A 15392-nucleotide genomic window follows, 5' to 3' on the forward strand; every position below is an offset into this window, starting at 1 on the left:
TAAACCATGGAAATGAGAAGTCAAATTATTTTCTTTGGGAATGTTTCCAAGGCTTGTGAATGAATTTTTCATCAAACTTTGCCTTCCTTTCATTATGACCACAAGCTATCATTACATAAAGCATCTAGTGATCATGTATATGTCACAGAATGGTGTTAGGAGACTGTATTCAGTTACCAATACTGCCTCATTAAACTTGTAAGTCCACTTCTGAGCACATTGGCTTCCTTATATCTAATATACGACGATGAGACTTAGGGATGCTCTCATACTGATCCAGACCTATGCTCCATCCTACATAAGCACCTGGGCTCTGGGCCTTGAAGAGCTTAGGTCTCCTCTTGTCCTCAAAGGCTCAGATCCATGTAAAGATATCCTAAGTTCCTTAACTAATCTACAACCCATCTCTCATTAATGAATTTCTCTAATTATAACAAACACAAGGCTTTAGTGTGAGGTGGCCAGTGTGACTGGCCATCTCTTATCACATAATGCTGAAAAGAGGGAGAACAATAAAGATAGTAAGTTAATCATGGATGAAATTAGTAATGGGAACCTATGCAGGACAAAGAGTGGTAGATGGTCATGAAGTGATGGCCTAGTGAAGGATAAAGGGTGCTAAGCGTTGCCCTTATCCTAATCAGTCTACTAAGGCTCTTGTAATTTTCTGCAGTTGGAAAAAAAGGAAACTAAGAAAGGTAGCTTTAAAATATAAATATGACATAGGAAGAAGCTAACTGTTAAAGACTGAATTCCTTTTGAAATTCTTTGTGCCCTCTATGTATCTGAATTAACACCATTGTGACTTTGCCATGTGACTCTGCAGGAACAGCCAGTAGTGTGGTTGGAATCCGTTTTCCAACCTGGTGATGTTGACTGAACTTTGTCACTTACCTCATCTGACAGAATGTCAGTGGAGTTGCAAGTGCCAGTTCTGGGCTGAGCCTTGCGTTCTGTGATTTGTCATGAGAAAGTGCTCCTCATTGCCACTGGTCCAGGGGGAATGAAGAACCATGTGGAGCAGATGTGAACCCAATCTATAGTTTTCAATCAAGCTGAGACCACCTGAATCAGTCCACTACAGAGCTATTCTTGCCATCCTGCAAATTTATAAGCATGGGAAACAAATACTTAATGTCTGCAAGTCTTGCAGTTTGAGTTCATTTGTTAGTTAGCCTTATGGTGGCCATAAACACTTAGAAAGTACTTTGAAAATTTTATTTAATATGTTAGAAGGTAGAATTAACTATCAATAAATTAGGTGATAAATCTGTCTCCCTTTCTTCCTCCCTATCTCCACGCGCTCTTCCCTTTCTTTCCTCACTTTTATTCCTCTTTCCCTTTCTTCCACACATATTTGTCTACTAAGTGTTCACAACTGTGCTGGCTGAGGAAAAAGGCTGAGGCAACCCCTGTCCTTGAGATATAATAAGCAGTGTGATAGGTATATAACTGAGAAAAACTAACCTTTTCTGTAGAGCTTCCCAGAGAGCAGAGGAGTTCAAGATGAAGGACAAGCATCAGAGAGGAGGAAGGGAGAGAACCTTTCCAGGAAATACAAAAGCAGGCACAAAGATTTCAAAACAGGGAAAAGCAGGTTTTAAGAACAAAACAATAATCATCAACAGAAACAAACACAGAATACAATAGAAGTAAGAGATTAAGAGGGAAAATGATGCCAGAAACAGTTAGGGAAGTAGGCAGGTAAAGTAAGGTAGGCATCTTGGACTGTTTTCATAGAAGAATTGGGACTCATTGGATAATTTGAAGCCCAGTGTGCTTCAGTCTTTGGATTTTAAGAAGATCCTCTGGCCTCAGAATAGAGGACTGATTGGAAAGGGTAACCCAGAGGTTTACAGACATTTTCAGTGGTGTGAGTGCCATGTTGTTGGCTTGCCTAGGAGGAAGACTGCAGAGATGGCTAGCAGAGGTTGAACTTGAGAGACATGTAAGATGATTGGACATGGAGACTGAAGAGGAAAAAATAGTTAAGGATGCTTCTGGCTTGTTCAAGTGGGTGGAGTTGGTGCCTTTTCCTGAGTAAGAGAACACTAGATTAGGAGCAGATGTTGCTAGGGAGGTCATGAGTTCCTATTTGAATTTATTGAGCTTGATGTATGTATGAGACATCAAGTAGAATGTTGAGGCCAGAGATCAAATACTCAATCTATTGCTAGACTGAATAGGAATAAACCTATTGAGTGCCACCCTACCTTCTAACCCCTGATGAATTCCATGCTTGACAAAAACCTATCTCGATGAATATAGGACTAAATGGACAAAATATATTAAACAATGGAAATGATCATAAATTATTTATTAAAGAAATAGTTCTTCGATGTAATCTTAGGGTGAAAAAGTTTTCTCTGGAAGTTAGTACAATAAACCCAGAAAGACGATAAGGGATCTAGAAAACAGGGGATCCCACAGAAGACAAAGGCAAATGGATCTTTAAGGTGGGTGGTTAAGATAACACCTGTGCAGAAGCCAGGAGAGAAACTAGAGAAGGATGGACACTTAGGAAGATGTCTCTATAGAAAAAGAATTGACAGAATATTTGATGAGAATGAACATATTGAAAAGAAACTTTTAGTCTACTAGAGAATGGAAATGATTTAGCAAAGTACTTAGAAAACTTAGCAAATCACAACAATAAAAATGGTAATGACTAGATCTGCCAGAGGAAAAATGATGATTGTATACTGTGTGACTTAACTAGAAATAAAATTTAAATAGTTATAGTTATGTAATCACTGAGAATCAGTATAACCCCCAAAAGAATGATGAAACTATTTTAGGAAGATGGAACATGGCAGGACTTGTAAGAGAGTTAATGTGCCATTTTTAAGGAGAGACTTAAATATATTATGTAAGACTGGAAAAGGCATTGAACAGCCCTGTAATGGTATTTAAAACTTTTGACTACAAACTAGAAGAAATAGCTAAAAAAGTAAGACTGAAAGTCACTTGGTTGTGTCTGACTCTTTGCAACCCCATGGACTATACAGTCCATGGAATTCTCCAGGCCAGAATGGGCAGCCTTTCCCTTCTCCAGGGGATCTTTCCAACCTAGTGATCGAACCCAGGTCTCCCACATTGCAGGCGGATTCTTTACCAGCTAAGCCACAAGGGAAGACCCACACAAGCCCCAAAAGTTATAATGCATACCAACAAAGAGGAATAAGGAAAGATGTGGTGAAGGAATACTTTTTTTTAGTCACAAACCAGGTAGCATTTGACTTTAGAAATTATGTGCTTGCGTGACTTTAGTTTAAGAAGCATATATTTAAAAAAGCAAAGACAAAAGCAATGGTTAGGCTTCTGGTATGCACAACTTTCTTTTACTGGAATATTCTGGTTGAACATGCATTTGTAATTTAAACACTCTGACAACCTATGCTTCGACTATTAAATGCTTCAGTGCAGGGGACAGCTTCTATTTCAGAAGGGCAGGTATGATAACCAGTGAACTGGAATCTTCCTTAAAAGCAGTCAAAGCACCTGCTAGAGAACAACTCCTGTCAGTCACACTCAAGCTCACACCTCCTTCCTGGCCGGCACCCATGACCTCTTCTCCTTTTTTCACTCACACATAGGTATTTAGTCTAGCTGTTCCCTAGCTGCCGCCACCCACTTCTCCCCATCAGTCCTGCCCCTGCCCCACTCCTGCTGTGACACATGTAAAATTTTCCAGCTTCCTGTCTTTCAGTTGCCTCTGAATTAAGCAAGAAAACCTTGTGTGGTGAATTGTGCTTTTTATATCTCCCTTCTACAGGGAGTTACAAAAATAAGAAACGTCAGGGAAATGACTGGGCTCTAGTGAAAGTGCTAATTGCTCAGTCATGTCTGACTCTTTGTGACCACATGGGCTGTAGCTGGCCAGGCTCCTTTGTCCAAGGAATTCTCCAGGCAAGCATACTGGAGTGGATTGCCTTTCCCCCAACTAGGGGATCTTCCCAACCCAGAGATTGAACTCAGGTCTTCTACATGCAGACAGATTCTTTACCACTGAGCCAGCAGAGAAGCCCAAAAGTGAAAGTGAAAGTCTCTCGACTGTGTCCAACTCTTTGCAACCCCAAGGACTGCAGCACACCAGGCTTCCCTGTCCATCACCTACTCATGAAAATTGCTCAGACTCATGTCTGTCAAGTCGGTGATGCGATCCAACCATCTCATCCTCTGTTGTCCCCTTCTCCTCCTGCCTTCAATCTTTCCCAGCATCAGGATCTTTTCCAATGAGTCTGTTCTTCACATCAGGTGGCCAAAGTATTGGAGTTTCAGCTTCAGCATCTGTTCTTCCAATGAAAATTCAGGACTGATTTCCTTTAGGATTGCCTGGTTACATCCTCCTTGCAGTCCAAGAGACTCTCAAGAGTCTTCTCCAACACCACAGATCAAAAGCATAAATTCTTCAGTGCTCAGCTTTCTTTAGAGTCCAGCTCTCAAATCCATACATGACTACTAGAAAAACCATAGCTTTGACTGCTGCTGCTGCTGTTAAGTCACTTCAGTCGTGTCTGACTCTGTGTGACCCCATAGATAGCAACCCACCAGGCTCCTCTGCCCCTGGGATTTTCCAGGTAAGAATACTGAAGTGGGTTGCTGTTTCCTTCTCCAATGCATGTGTGCATGCTAAGTCACTTCAGTTGTGTCCAACTCTGTGTGATCCCATGGACAGGAGCCCACCAGGCTCTTCTGTCCATGGGATTCTCCATAGCTTTGACTGCTGCTGCTGCTGCTAAGTTGCTTCAGTCATGTCTGACTCTTAGCAACCCCATGGACTGCAGCCCAGGCTCCTCCATCCATGGGATTTTCCAGGCAAGAGTATTGGAGTGGGGTGCCATTGCCTTTTCTGATAGCTTTGACTAGACGGACCTTTTATCACAAAGTAATGTCTCTGCTTTTTAATATGCTGTCTAGGTTGGTCATAGCTTTTCTTCCAAGGAGCAAGTGGCTTCTGATTTCATGGCAGCAGTCACCATCTGCAATGATTTTGGAGCCCCCCCAAATAAAGTCTCTTCCTGTTTCCATTGTTTCCCCATCTATTTGCCATCAAGTGATGGAACAGGATGCTGTGATATTAGTTTTTTGAATGTTGAGTTTTAAGCCAGCTTTTTCACTCTCCTCTTTCACTTTCATCAAGAGGCTCTTTAGTTCTTCTTTGCTTTCTGCCATAAGGGTGGTGTCATCTGCGTATCTGAGGTTATTGATATTTCTCCTGGCAATCCTGATTGCAGTTTGTGTTTATCCAGCCTGCAATTTTGCATGATGTACTCTGCATATAAGTTAAATAAGCAGGGTGACAATATACAGCCTTGATGTACTCCTTTCCCAATTTGGAACCAGTTTGTTGTTCCATGTCCAGTTCGAACTGTTGCTTCTTGACCTGCAAATGGATTTCTCAGAAGGCAGGTAAAGTGGTGTGGTATGCCCATCTGTATAGTCCATGGCATTCTTAAGGCCAGAATACTGAAGTGGGAAGGTTTAGCCTTCTCCAGGGAATCTTCCCAACCCAGGCATTGAACTGGGGTCTTCTGCATTGCAAGCAGATTCTTTACCAACTGAGCTATAAGGGAATCCCAGCTGGACTCTAAACAGGTCACAAAGTTCTAGTCCAGACAGACTTCTCTTTTTTGGCTGCACCACACAGCAAGTGGGATCTTGGATTTCTCCCCCAAGTATTGTGATTGCCAGCCCCTGTATGTCAGCTGTTGTACTGGACTATTAACACTAAACTTTTCAAGGTGCTATACTGTAAGATTAAAAATGTTTTCTTTATTTTTTGTGTTTGTTTGTTATATACATATAAGTTGTATGACAAGTGTTACAAAACTATTATAGTACAGTACTGTATATTAATAGCTGATTGTGTTAATTAGGTACCTCGGCTAACTTTGTTGGACGTATGAACAAATTGAACTTATGAACACACTGTCAGAATGGAACTCGTTTGTATGTAGGGGAATTACTGTACTCCGGAAGTGCTTTTTGAATAAATGAAGTAGTATTAAGTAATAACAGATCTTAAACCCATGTCCAGTGATAATACAACTTTTAAAGCATTTTCCAGAGAGTCCCTTGGACTGCAAGGAGATTCAACCAGTCCATTCTGAAGAAGATCAGCCCTGGGATTTCTTTGGAAGGAATGATGCTAAAGCTGAAACTCCAGTACTTTGGCCACCTCATGCGAAGAGTTGACTCATGGAAAAGACTCTGATGCTGGGAGGGATTGGGGGCAGGAGGAGAAGGGGACGACAGAGGATGAGATGGCTGGATGGCGTCACTGACTCGATGGACGTGAGTGTGAGTGAACTCCGGGAGTTGGTGATGGACAGGGAGGCCTGGCTGCTGCGATTCATGGGGTCGCAAAGAGTTGGACATGACTGAGTGACTGATCTGATCTGATCTAAAGACCATAAACATGAGAAATACCTTAGCTCAATTTAAAATATGAATATTTTTTATCTCAGTTTCAAATATTAAATGCTGTAAGAGGGGAAATGTCCATTTTCTAATAAAGTAGCGGGCAGTCAACAAGTATTTAGTGATTGATGCTGTGGAAGGCAGAGGACATATTTCAGTGTGTAACTGTTGTCTCAAGTTGCCCTGAAGTTTCATGTAAGTCATTATAAGCATTTGCAAAGGGGTTTGAGTTTGACTTGTCTCCTGTTTTGGACTCTGAAGCTGAGCCCTCCTTCCCAGGACTCTTCTGTGTTCATGTGGTATCTTTGAGCCATGAGTAATACCCCTGGCTAATATTAATACCCCTGGCTAATACTGGGACCTCAGTCCCAGTCATACAGGATGGTTTGTTAGAAGAGATTAGAGCTGATATTCCCATTTTTATGCAGGAAATTGTATCCCTTTCCAATCAGGTGAGCTCTTCCATGTCCCACAGCCAACCCAAAGTGGTATGAGAGAACAACGTGACTTCAAACCATTGCTCTAGGCACTGAATGTGTGTGTGTGTGTGTGTGTGTGTGTGTGTGTGTGGTGTGGGTTAGTTGCTCAGCTGTGTCTGACTCTATGCAAACCCCTGGACTGCAGCCCACCAGGCTTCTCTGTCCATGGGATTCTCCAGGCAAGAATACTGGAGTAGATTGCTATGCCCTCCTCCAGGGGATCTTCCCAACCCAGGGATCGAACCCACCTCTCCTGTCTTAAAAGCAATGTTAGCAGTTATCAGTGCTTATGTATCTACTTTATGTCAAATAGAATATGAAACTGAAGTTCAGTCACTCACCCTATGTACATGGCCACATGGTTGGGTAAGAAGCAGAATTGTAATTAGACCCAGGGCAACAGTGCAGAAATCATACTCTTTTCACTGCATCATGCTATTTCTCCACTGGGAATCCTAGTGAGTAACAATAAAAATCTTGGTTTTCCCCAGCACATTTTTACCAGAGCATTATCCCCCAACAGAGCTGTCATCCTACTCAGAAAACTGTAGTCCTCTACACCTCCCAGAAACCTATTAATGCCACAGTCCATTAACACTGCTGTCTGTAAACCCTGTAGCATCCAAACCATTTAAAACAGAATTCCATCCTGAGATGGATTTCATACATCTTTTAAGAAGAAGTTTCCTTTTCTTTCCCAACTGTCCAAGCAACCCAGCCTTGCATATCTAACATCCTTGATGTTTGGTACACTGCTGGTAGTGCCAAGTTCACATTTCATTTAGGGATTATTTTATTCGGAATCATTTGAACTCTATGATTTTGGAGGCTTGAAACACAAAGAAAATAACTGGCAATACCCTATTAACGCTGAATAATTCAGAATTAATCAAAGTGTATTTTAAGCAGAATGTCTAAGCTAACACTTTTAGAATATGGGCCATATGATTGCTCAGGGAAAAAAAAGGGGGAGCTTTTAAGTTCAAACAGATTTAGAATCAGCATTTTAATTGTGGCAACACTTCACAGCCTTTTCATTTCCTTTGTCTCCCACAGATGTATTTCCTCCCAAGTCCTGATATTTTAATTTTTTCTCTATGGTAGTACTTATTTTAAGCTGTACTATCATGCAGTTGCTACTCTTTGCTCCATGTCAACAGAGAGGTTATGTCGCAACACAAACCTACAGAGTGAGGGGCGGGGCCAAAGACAGAGTGAGGGGCAGGGCCAAAGGCAGAGTGAGGGGCGGGGCCAGAGGCAGAGTGAGGGGCGGGGCCAGAGGCAGAGTGAGGGGCGGGGCCAGAGGCAGAGTGAGGGGCGGGGCCAGAGGCAGAGTGAGGAGCGGGGCCAGAGGCAGAGTGAGGAGCGGGGCCAAAGGCAGAGTGAGGGGCGGGGCCAGAGGCAGAGCAAGTAGACGTTTCTAGGAACAGGAAGCTGGGCAGTGGGAATGCAGATTTAGGAGTATGAGTTGAAAATGGGGGAAGAAAGAGGGTGCCGTAACCCAGTAAAGTTTGGGGCCCCAGGAAGCCCAGTCTCTGAAAGGTATTACATACAAAGGAGGATCATCAAGCAAGTGAGAATAATAATCACATTATTTGTTTAGCTTTTTTTTTTTTTAATTGTTTATTTGGCTGCTCAGGGTCTTAGTGGCGGCTCGGAAACTTTTATTGTGGCATGTGGGATCTAGTTCCCTTACCAGAGATCAAACCCAGGCCCTCTGTGTTGGGAGCATGGAGTCAGCCACTGGATCACCAAGAAAGCCCCTTGTTTATTAAAAGGAAAAATAATTTATAATCCATAACCATATCTGCAGTGTCCCCTTATGTTACTCTTCATTCTAGAATTCTCTGTCTCCTTCAACTGCATCAACACCTCTCTTTCCTCTGTTGTTTAGTTCTCAGTTCCCCTCCCAAGACCCATTGTGCTTGTCAAATGATGTTTGCCCTTTATTTTATTCTTGTTTTTCCAATCCTCTCTCCCCAGCCCGAACCCTGTTCCCCCAATTGGCATCGAAAGTTTACTGTAGAGAGCAACTGTACTTCTGTGGGGTATGGGAATGAAGTTCTTATGCCATGGGAGCTACCAAGGCTTGAGATACCTGAGAGTATAATTACTTTTTCCAGTGGTCTTTCCTTCTAATGGACAAGGCTCTGTCCTTATAGAAACAACAACTCACGTGCTTCCAATAAAACTTTACTGACTGCCCACTTTGGCTGTTAACAAGCAGAAAGTTCAAAGCCCCTTTGCTTGTGTGATTGCCTGAAGTCATAGCCCGTGTATCTGGTTTGAAGCAGAGCAGAACCTCAAGTGGAAAGGGAGATGTAGATGAATGCATTTATAGAAGCTGAAGGCTTTCCTACATTTTCCAGTTACCCAATTTAGCCAAACTTTACCTGAGAAAACTCAATAATGAGGTAAATTGAGATTTAAACCAGATGTTCAGGAAAGCCTTTTACCCTAGTTATGAGCTCATAATCTTCCAATCTGTTAAAATATTTAGAAATACACTTAAAATATTTAAACATATGTTAAAATAATATCATAAAAGCTGAATGAGCATGACTGGGAACTTAACTATGCAGTAATGATCAGGCCCCAAGGCAAGTGTAGTAAAATCAGCTAGTAGGGAGCAGATTAGTCACCGGTTAGCTGTGCAAACTTAGGTAAGTAAATTCTCTAGTTTATGTTTTTATAACTTCAAAATGAAGGGTTAGATAATCAGGTCTCTGTGAATCTTCCCGGTTACCAGGTTTTATGATTTTAAGTTATGTGGGTTATTTCCAGCTCTCCTTTTCATGTCACCTGTAATTGTTTCTAAAGTTTTCCTACTTTTTTTCCCCCCTCTATATATTGTGATATGAAAAGACAAAGACAATCTAATCTATATTTATTATGCCAGAGAGGCAATTCCAGAGGCAACTGGAAGATCGATATTATTATCCCTAATTGCTTTAACAAATGTTGATTTCCACTACTATTTTTGGTAAAAAACAAAACAAAACAAAACAAAACACCTGACGGTGCAGGAAACATAAGAGACATGGGTTCAACCTCTGGGTCAGGAAGATCCCCTGGAGGAGGGCATGGCAACCCACTCCAGTGTTCTTGCCCAGAGAATCCCATGGACAGAGGAGCCTGGTGGGCTACTATCCATAGTGTTACACAGAGTTGGACATCACTGAAGTGTCTTAGCACACACAGTATTTTTCTGGACTACCTCTAGCTTTTTATATTTCTAATACAGTTCAGTTTTAAGGCACGTGACATTTTATAAACTTTTCAAGGCTATGTTTTCTGTTTGCGTGTGTCTCAAAGAATTATTTTTGTATTCATTGCTTATTGTGCTGCTTAGTTACAGGCAGTAACAACCACCTTAACTTTGTGTGTTCATGAGACCTCTTTCAAGGGCCTTGTCCCTGTAGACTGCAGAATGATGGATGCGGTTGCTGAAATGCTAAAAATAAATCTTAGTAAGATTTGAAACATAATTATGTAATCTTAGAAGTGAGGGTTCTAAAGGTAGCCAGGGCACAAATGTTCTTACCCTGGCTACTTAACTCTATTAATGGATCCAAGAAGGCAATGGCACCCCACTCCAGTACTTTTGCCTGGAAAATCCCATGGACGAAGGAGCCTGGTAGGCTACAGTCCATGGGGTCGCTAAGAGTCGGACACGACTGAGCGACTTCACTTTCACTTTTCACTTTCATGCATTGGAGAAGGAAATGGCAACCCACTCCAGTGTTCTTGCCTGGAGAATCCTAGGGACGGGGGAGCCTGGTGGGCTGCCGTCTATGGGGTCACACAGAGTCCGACATGACTGAAGTGACTTAGCAGCAGCACACTGTATTACTGAAGCTGTTCTCCTGTCACCCCTCTCTAATGTGGGGAAGTCGTTTATGAAAGTTGCCTTCACAACTGACCAAACTGGGGATTTCCCTGTCGGACCAGTGAGACTTCACCTTTCAATGTAGGCAGTGCAGGTTCAATCCCTGGTCAGGGAACTAAAATGCTACATGACTTATGGTAAAAAAAACAAGCAATGATGTAAGAAATTCACTATACTTTAAAAAATTGTTGTTTAAGTCACATCCAGTTCTTTTGGGACCCGCCAGTCTCCTCTGTTCATGAGATTTCTCAGGCAAGAATACTTGAGTGGATTGCCATTTCCTTCTGTAGGGGATATTCCCAACACATGTCTCCTGCTTGGTAGGTGGGTTCTTTACCACTGAGCCACCTGGGAAGCCCTCAAAGAAAAAAAAATTTGACCAAACTGAAGCAATAATAATGATATACAAATAATATATCTCTATATATATTTTTAAAAATCATTGCTTTTCCTTTCTTGGCAGCAAAATTAAGGATCTCAGACTCTGCAGCCACATGGATTGAATTTGAAAAAACTATGTATACCTGCTTGTTTGGGTATGACCAATAATTCCACTTACACAAAGTTACACTTCATATTAGATAATAGAATGCAACCAGGTACCAGAAAAATGAAAATAATATTTTAAGGCTATCAGGATCTTAGCCAATTTGAAAATTGACTGTTGATAATCTTCTACTTGGGGGAGACCTTCTTTTTTCTTCTTTAGCACTCTTTTCTATAATTACGAATGACGCTGGCTGCCTGGGGCAGACTGCAAAATGATAACAGATTCTTCCTTGCCTCTGTCCTCCATCTTTGTGATGTGATTTTGCAGCTCCTTCCATCTAGCAGTGAAATCTATCACTTCAGTCTTTGAATCTGGACTGGTCTTGTGACTAGCGATGACCAAAGGAATATTGTGGAAGCAACATTGTTCCAGTGCTCAACCAAAAAGATTTTTCATAGTTCCGCTTGTTCTTGGACTCTTGTGTGCGTCACTTGAGCAAACTTGGGCTAGTGTGCTGCTGCTGCTGTTGTTCAGTCACTAAGTTGGGTCCAACTGTTTGTGACCACATGGACTCCAGCAGGCCAGGCTTCCCTATCCTTCACTATCTCCCGGAGTTTGCTCAAACTCATGTCCACTGAGTCGGTGATGCCATCCAACCATCTCATCTTCTGTGGCCCCCTTCTCCTCCTTCCTCAATCTTTCCCAGAATCAGGATCTTTTCCAGTGAGCTGGCTCTTCACCTCATGTGGCCAAAGTATTGTAGCTTCAGCTTCAGCCTGCTGTAGGATGAGTCTTTGTGGAGACTTTAGCCCAATTGTTCCAGCCAAGGCTCCAGAAATGTGACCTAAAATATCTCAAACTAGTCTAGACCAGAAGAAGCTCTCAGTTGAGCTCAGTCTACCTTGTCACCCACAGAAACATGAATTCAACTAATGGTTATTTTTATGCTTATAAGTTTTGAGGAGGTTTTGAAGGAGCAAGTGATAACTAACATGATACTCAAAGTACCAGACTGAGATATTATCCCATAGTTTATTTCATACCAGGTATCTCACTTTATAAACTTATAGTTCATATTTCTTGTCAACCCAAACTCTAAATGGATTACTAAAAACAAGCTGAACTGATACAGTAAGTTTCTGCATGATGTAAATGACTCTCCCAGAAATAAGTTGTATTTAAAAATAGAATTTTCAGTTGATTTAACTATTAGAATTTGGGTAAGGTACATAGATTGTTCCTCCTTCCCTCAAAACATTTCCAGGGTAGACAGTAACAAAAGGGAAATAGATGTTGACCACATTGCCATCTTGGTTTTCATTCCCCTTAAAATATGATCTCTATTAGGGAAGGTAAAATATAATAGCTTTTAATAATATCTTATTTCCCTTTTAAACATATTTTGAAGCTAGAGCATTCTCTTTGATTAGTGCAATAGTTTTTAATGAACAAGTTATTTTTATTGAAAAAAAATAATGCATACCACCCAAGAAAGCCCACTATCATTATTCCTTTTGCAAACATTTATCAAACACTTCCTTTAGGCTAGGTATTGTTCTAAATTTGTGCACAGTGTCTTAACTTTTACAGTGATATTATGTGGGAGATAATATTATTTCCATGTTTTGCAGATGAGTATACTGAGCAACAGAAAGGCAAGGTAACTTACCCAAGGTTCACAAGTTCCAGAGCCTAAGGTTCAACCTTGGTATTCTATTGCGTACTCTAAGGGAATGCCCAGCATCATACCAAACAAATACCACAGCTCTTAACACTGTGCATTTCTCTCATCTTTACATTGTAATATATTGGATTTTATTAATATCAGTTCAGTTCAGTCTCTCAGTCATGTCCGACATTTTGCCACCCCATGAATTGCAGCACGACAGACCTCCCTGTCCATCACCAGCTCCTGGAGTCCACCCAAACCTATGTGCATCGAGTTGGTGATTCCATCCAACCATCTCATCCTCTGTCATCCCCTTCTTCTGCCCTCAATCTTTCCCAGCATCAGGGTCTTTTCAAGTGAGTCAGCTCTTCGCATCAGTTGGTCAAAGTATTGGAGTTTCAGCTTCAACATGAGTCCCTCCAATGAACACCCAGGACTGATCTCCTTTAGGATGGACTGGTTGGATCTCCTTACAGTCCAAGGGACTCTCAAGAGTCTTCTCCAACACCATAGTTCAAAACCATCAATTCTTCAGCACTCAGCTTTCTTTATAGTCCAACTCTCACATCCTTACATGACAACTGGAAAAACCATAGCCTTGACTATATGGACCTTTGTTGCCAAAGTAATGTCTCTGCTTTTTAATATGCTGTCTAGATTGGTCATAACTTTCCTTCCAAGGAGTAAGCGTCTTTTAATTTTATTAATATAGTAAACAGTTTTAGACAAACATAATATATACATTGCAGTATTTGGTACATAAAGTGAAAGAAAGTTAAAGTGAAGTTGCTCAGTCATGTCCGACTCTTTGCGACCCCATGGACTGTAGCCCGCCAGGCTCCTCCATCCATGCGATTCTCCAGGCAAGAATACTGGAGTGGGTTGCCATTTCCTTCTCTAGGGGATCTTCCCCACCCAGGGATTGAACCCAGGTCTCCCGCATTGCAGGCAGATGCTTTAACCTCTGAGCCACCAGGGAAGCCTATTTGGTACATAACCTTATTTTATAAAACAAACATTTATAAACAAACTACTGACCTTGCATACCTCTTCCCTAATCTTTATACATCCTCTAATAAATATGGTTTTGTATGACCTACATGGATTCTGGAGCCATTCTCAGTTAAACTCAGCTCTTGATTATGGCTTTAATTGATAATGTAGGGTAATACCTCTCTACTGTGTACCTCTTAGAAGACTGATGGAATGATTTTGCACAGAGTGCTTCTCAAGAACAGAAAAATATTGAAATACAGTGTTATATTTCAGCACATCTTATTCTTCATTCTATTTTTAATCACTGAGTTGAGCAGCAGGCAGATAATGAACTCACTCTTAAAATAATGAAGCTCAATCATCTATTTTAGACAATGAATCGGTCATTCTGTAATGTTCAATCTTAACTTAAATGTAGAGTTTGCTGGAGGAAGAAACCTTCTCTGCCTTTATAAAAGCAAAAACATTTACCAGTAAAATAGACCTTTTATGCAAGAGCTGTAAGGCAATGAGATAAACCACTGTGATAGCATTACAACATTCCTCATGAGAAAAATTGAATTCAGTTAATTGGTTGCATTTACAGCCCATGCAACATCTGTACTTAAATTATTAAGCATCGCTAATGTTCTAGAATCTCCCCCAGAAAGCCAGGAACCAAGCTGCTTTTCAGTCTCTCAGTGGTGACTCATTTTAGACCTGATGACAGAGACACAGAAGGCAAAAATCTGGTCTCACTGTGTCTGCTCCAGTCCTGCTGTTGGGGTGATATGTCTGTTAGCAATGTCTAAGTTAACAGTGATGCCCACCACAAAGGCTCACAAAAACAGGAGACCTCAGCAAATGTCATCCATGTTTTGTGGTCAGCAAGAGTTTGCAGGAATTCAGAGCATGTTCTAAGATTAAAACAAGACTTTATGTGACATCACTATTTAGAATGGGCCACAATACATAGCTGTTGCAAAATGCTACCAATGTCCTAACCACCATACCATACTGACTCAGCTGGCAGGACTGGCTCTAGATAGCACTGGTCTGGTTCTGCTTTAAGAGGTTTCAATTCATTTTATTGATCCTTTGGTTAGGATGGACTGATGCAATTGCAGTCATTTCTCATCTGATACCTTGGGTTCTGAGACCATGGGTTCACAAACATAGAATCTCAAGTATTTTCTTTGACCTTAATAAACTTCAAGCACTTCAGTGACCAGCACGAGTTAAGAGTGAGGACTCTGGATCTGGCATTCCTGAATTGAATTCAGGCAACGCCACTTACTAGCTGTATGGACTTGAGGATGAGAAGTAAACTCAGTGTCTCTATTTCCTCATCTGTAAAATGAAGATAATAATATCTACCTCATAGTGTTGTTTATGAGATTAGCATTATGTACAGTGCTTGGGACAGTACTGAGCACATGGAAATTGTCCAGTATTTTTTATTATCAT

This window comes from Bos mutus, chromosome 2, assembly GCF_027580195.1.
Source record: "Bos mutus isolate GX-2022 chromosome 2, NWIPB_WYAK_1.1, whole genome shotgun sequence".
Lineage (NCBI taxonomy): Eukaryota > Metazoa > Chordata > Mammalia > Artiodactyla > Bovidae > Bos > Bos mutus.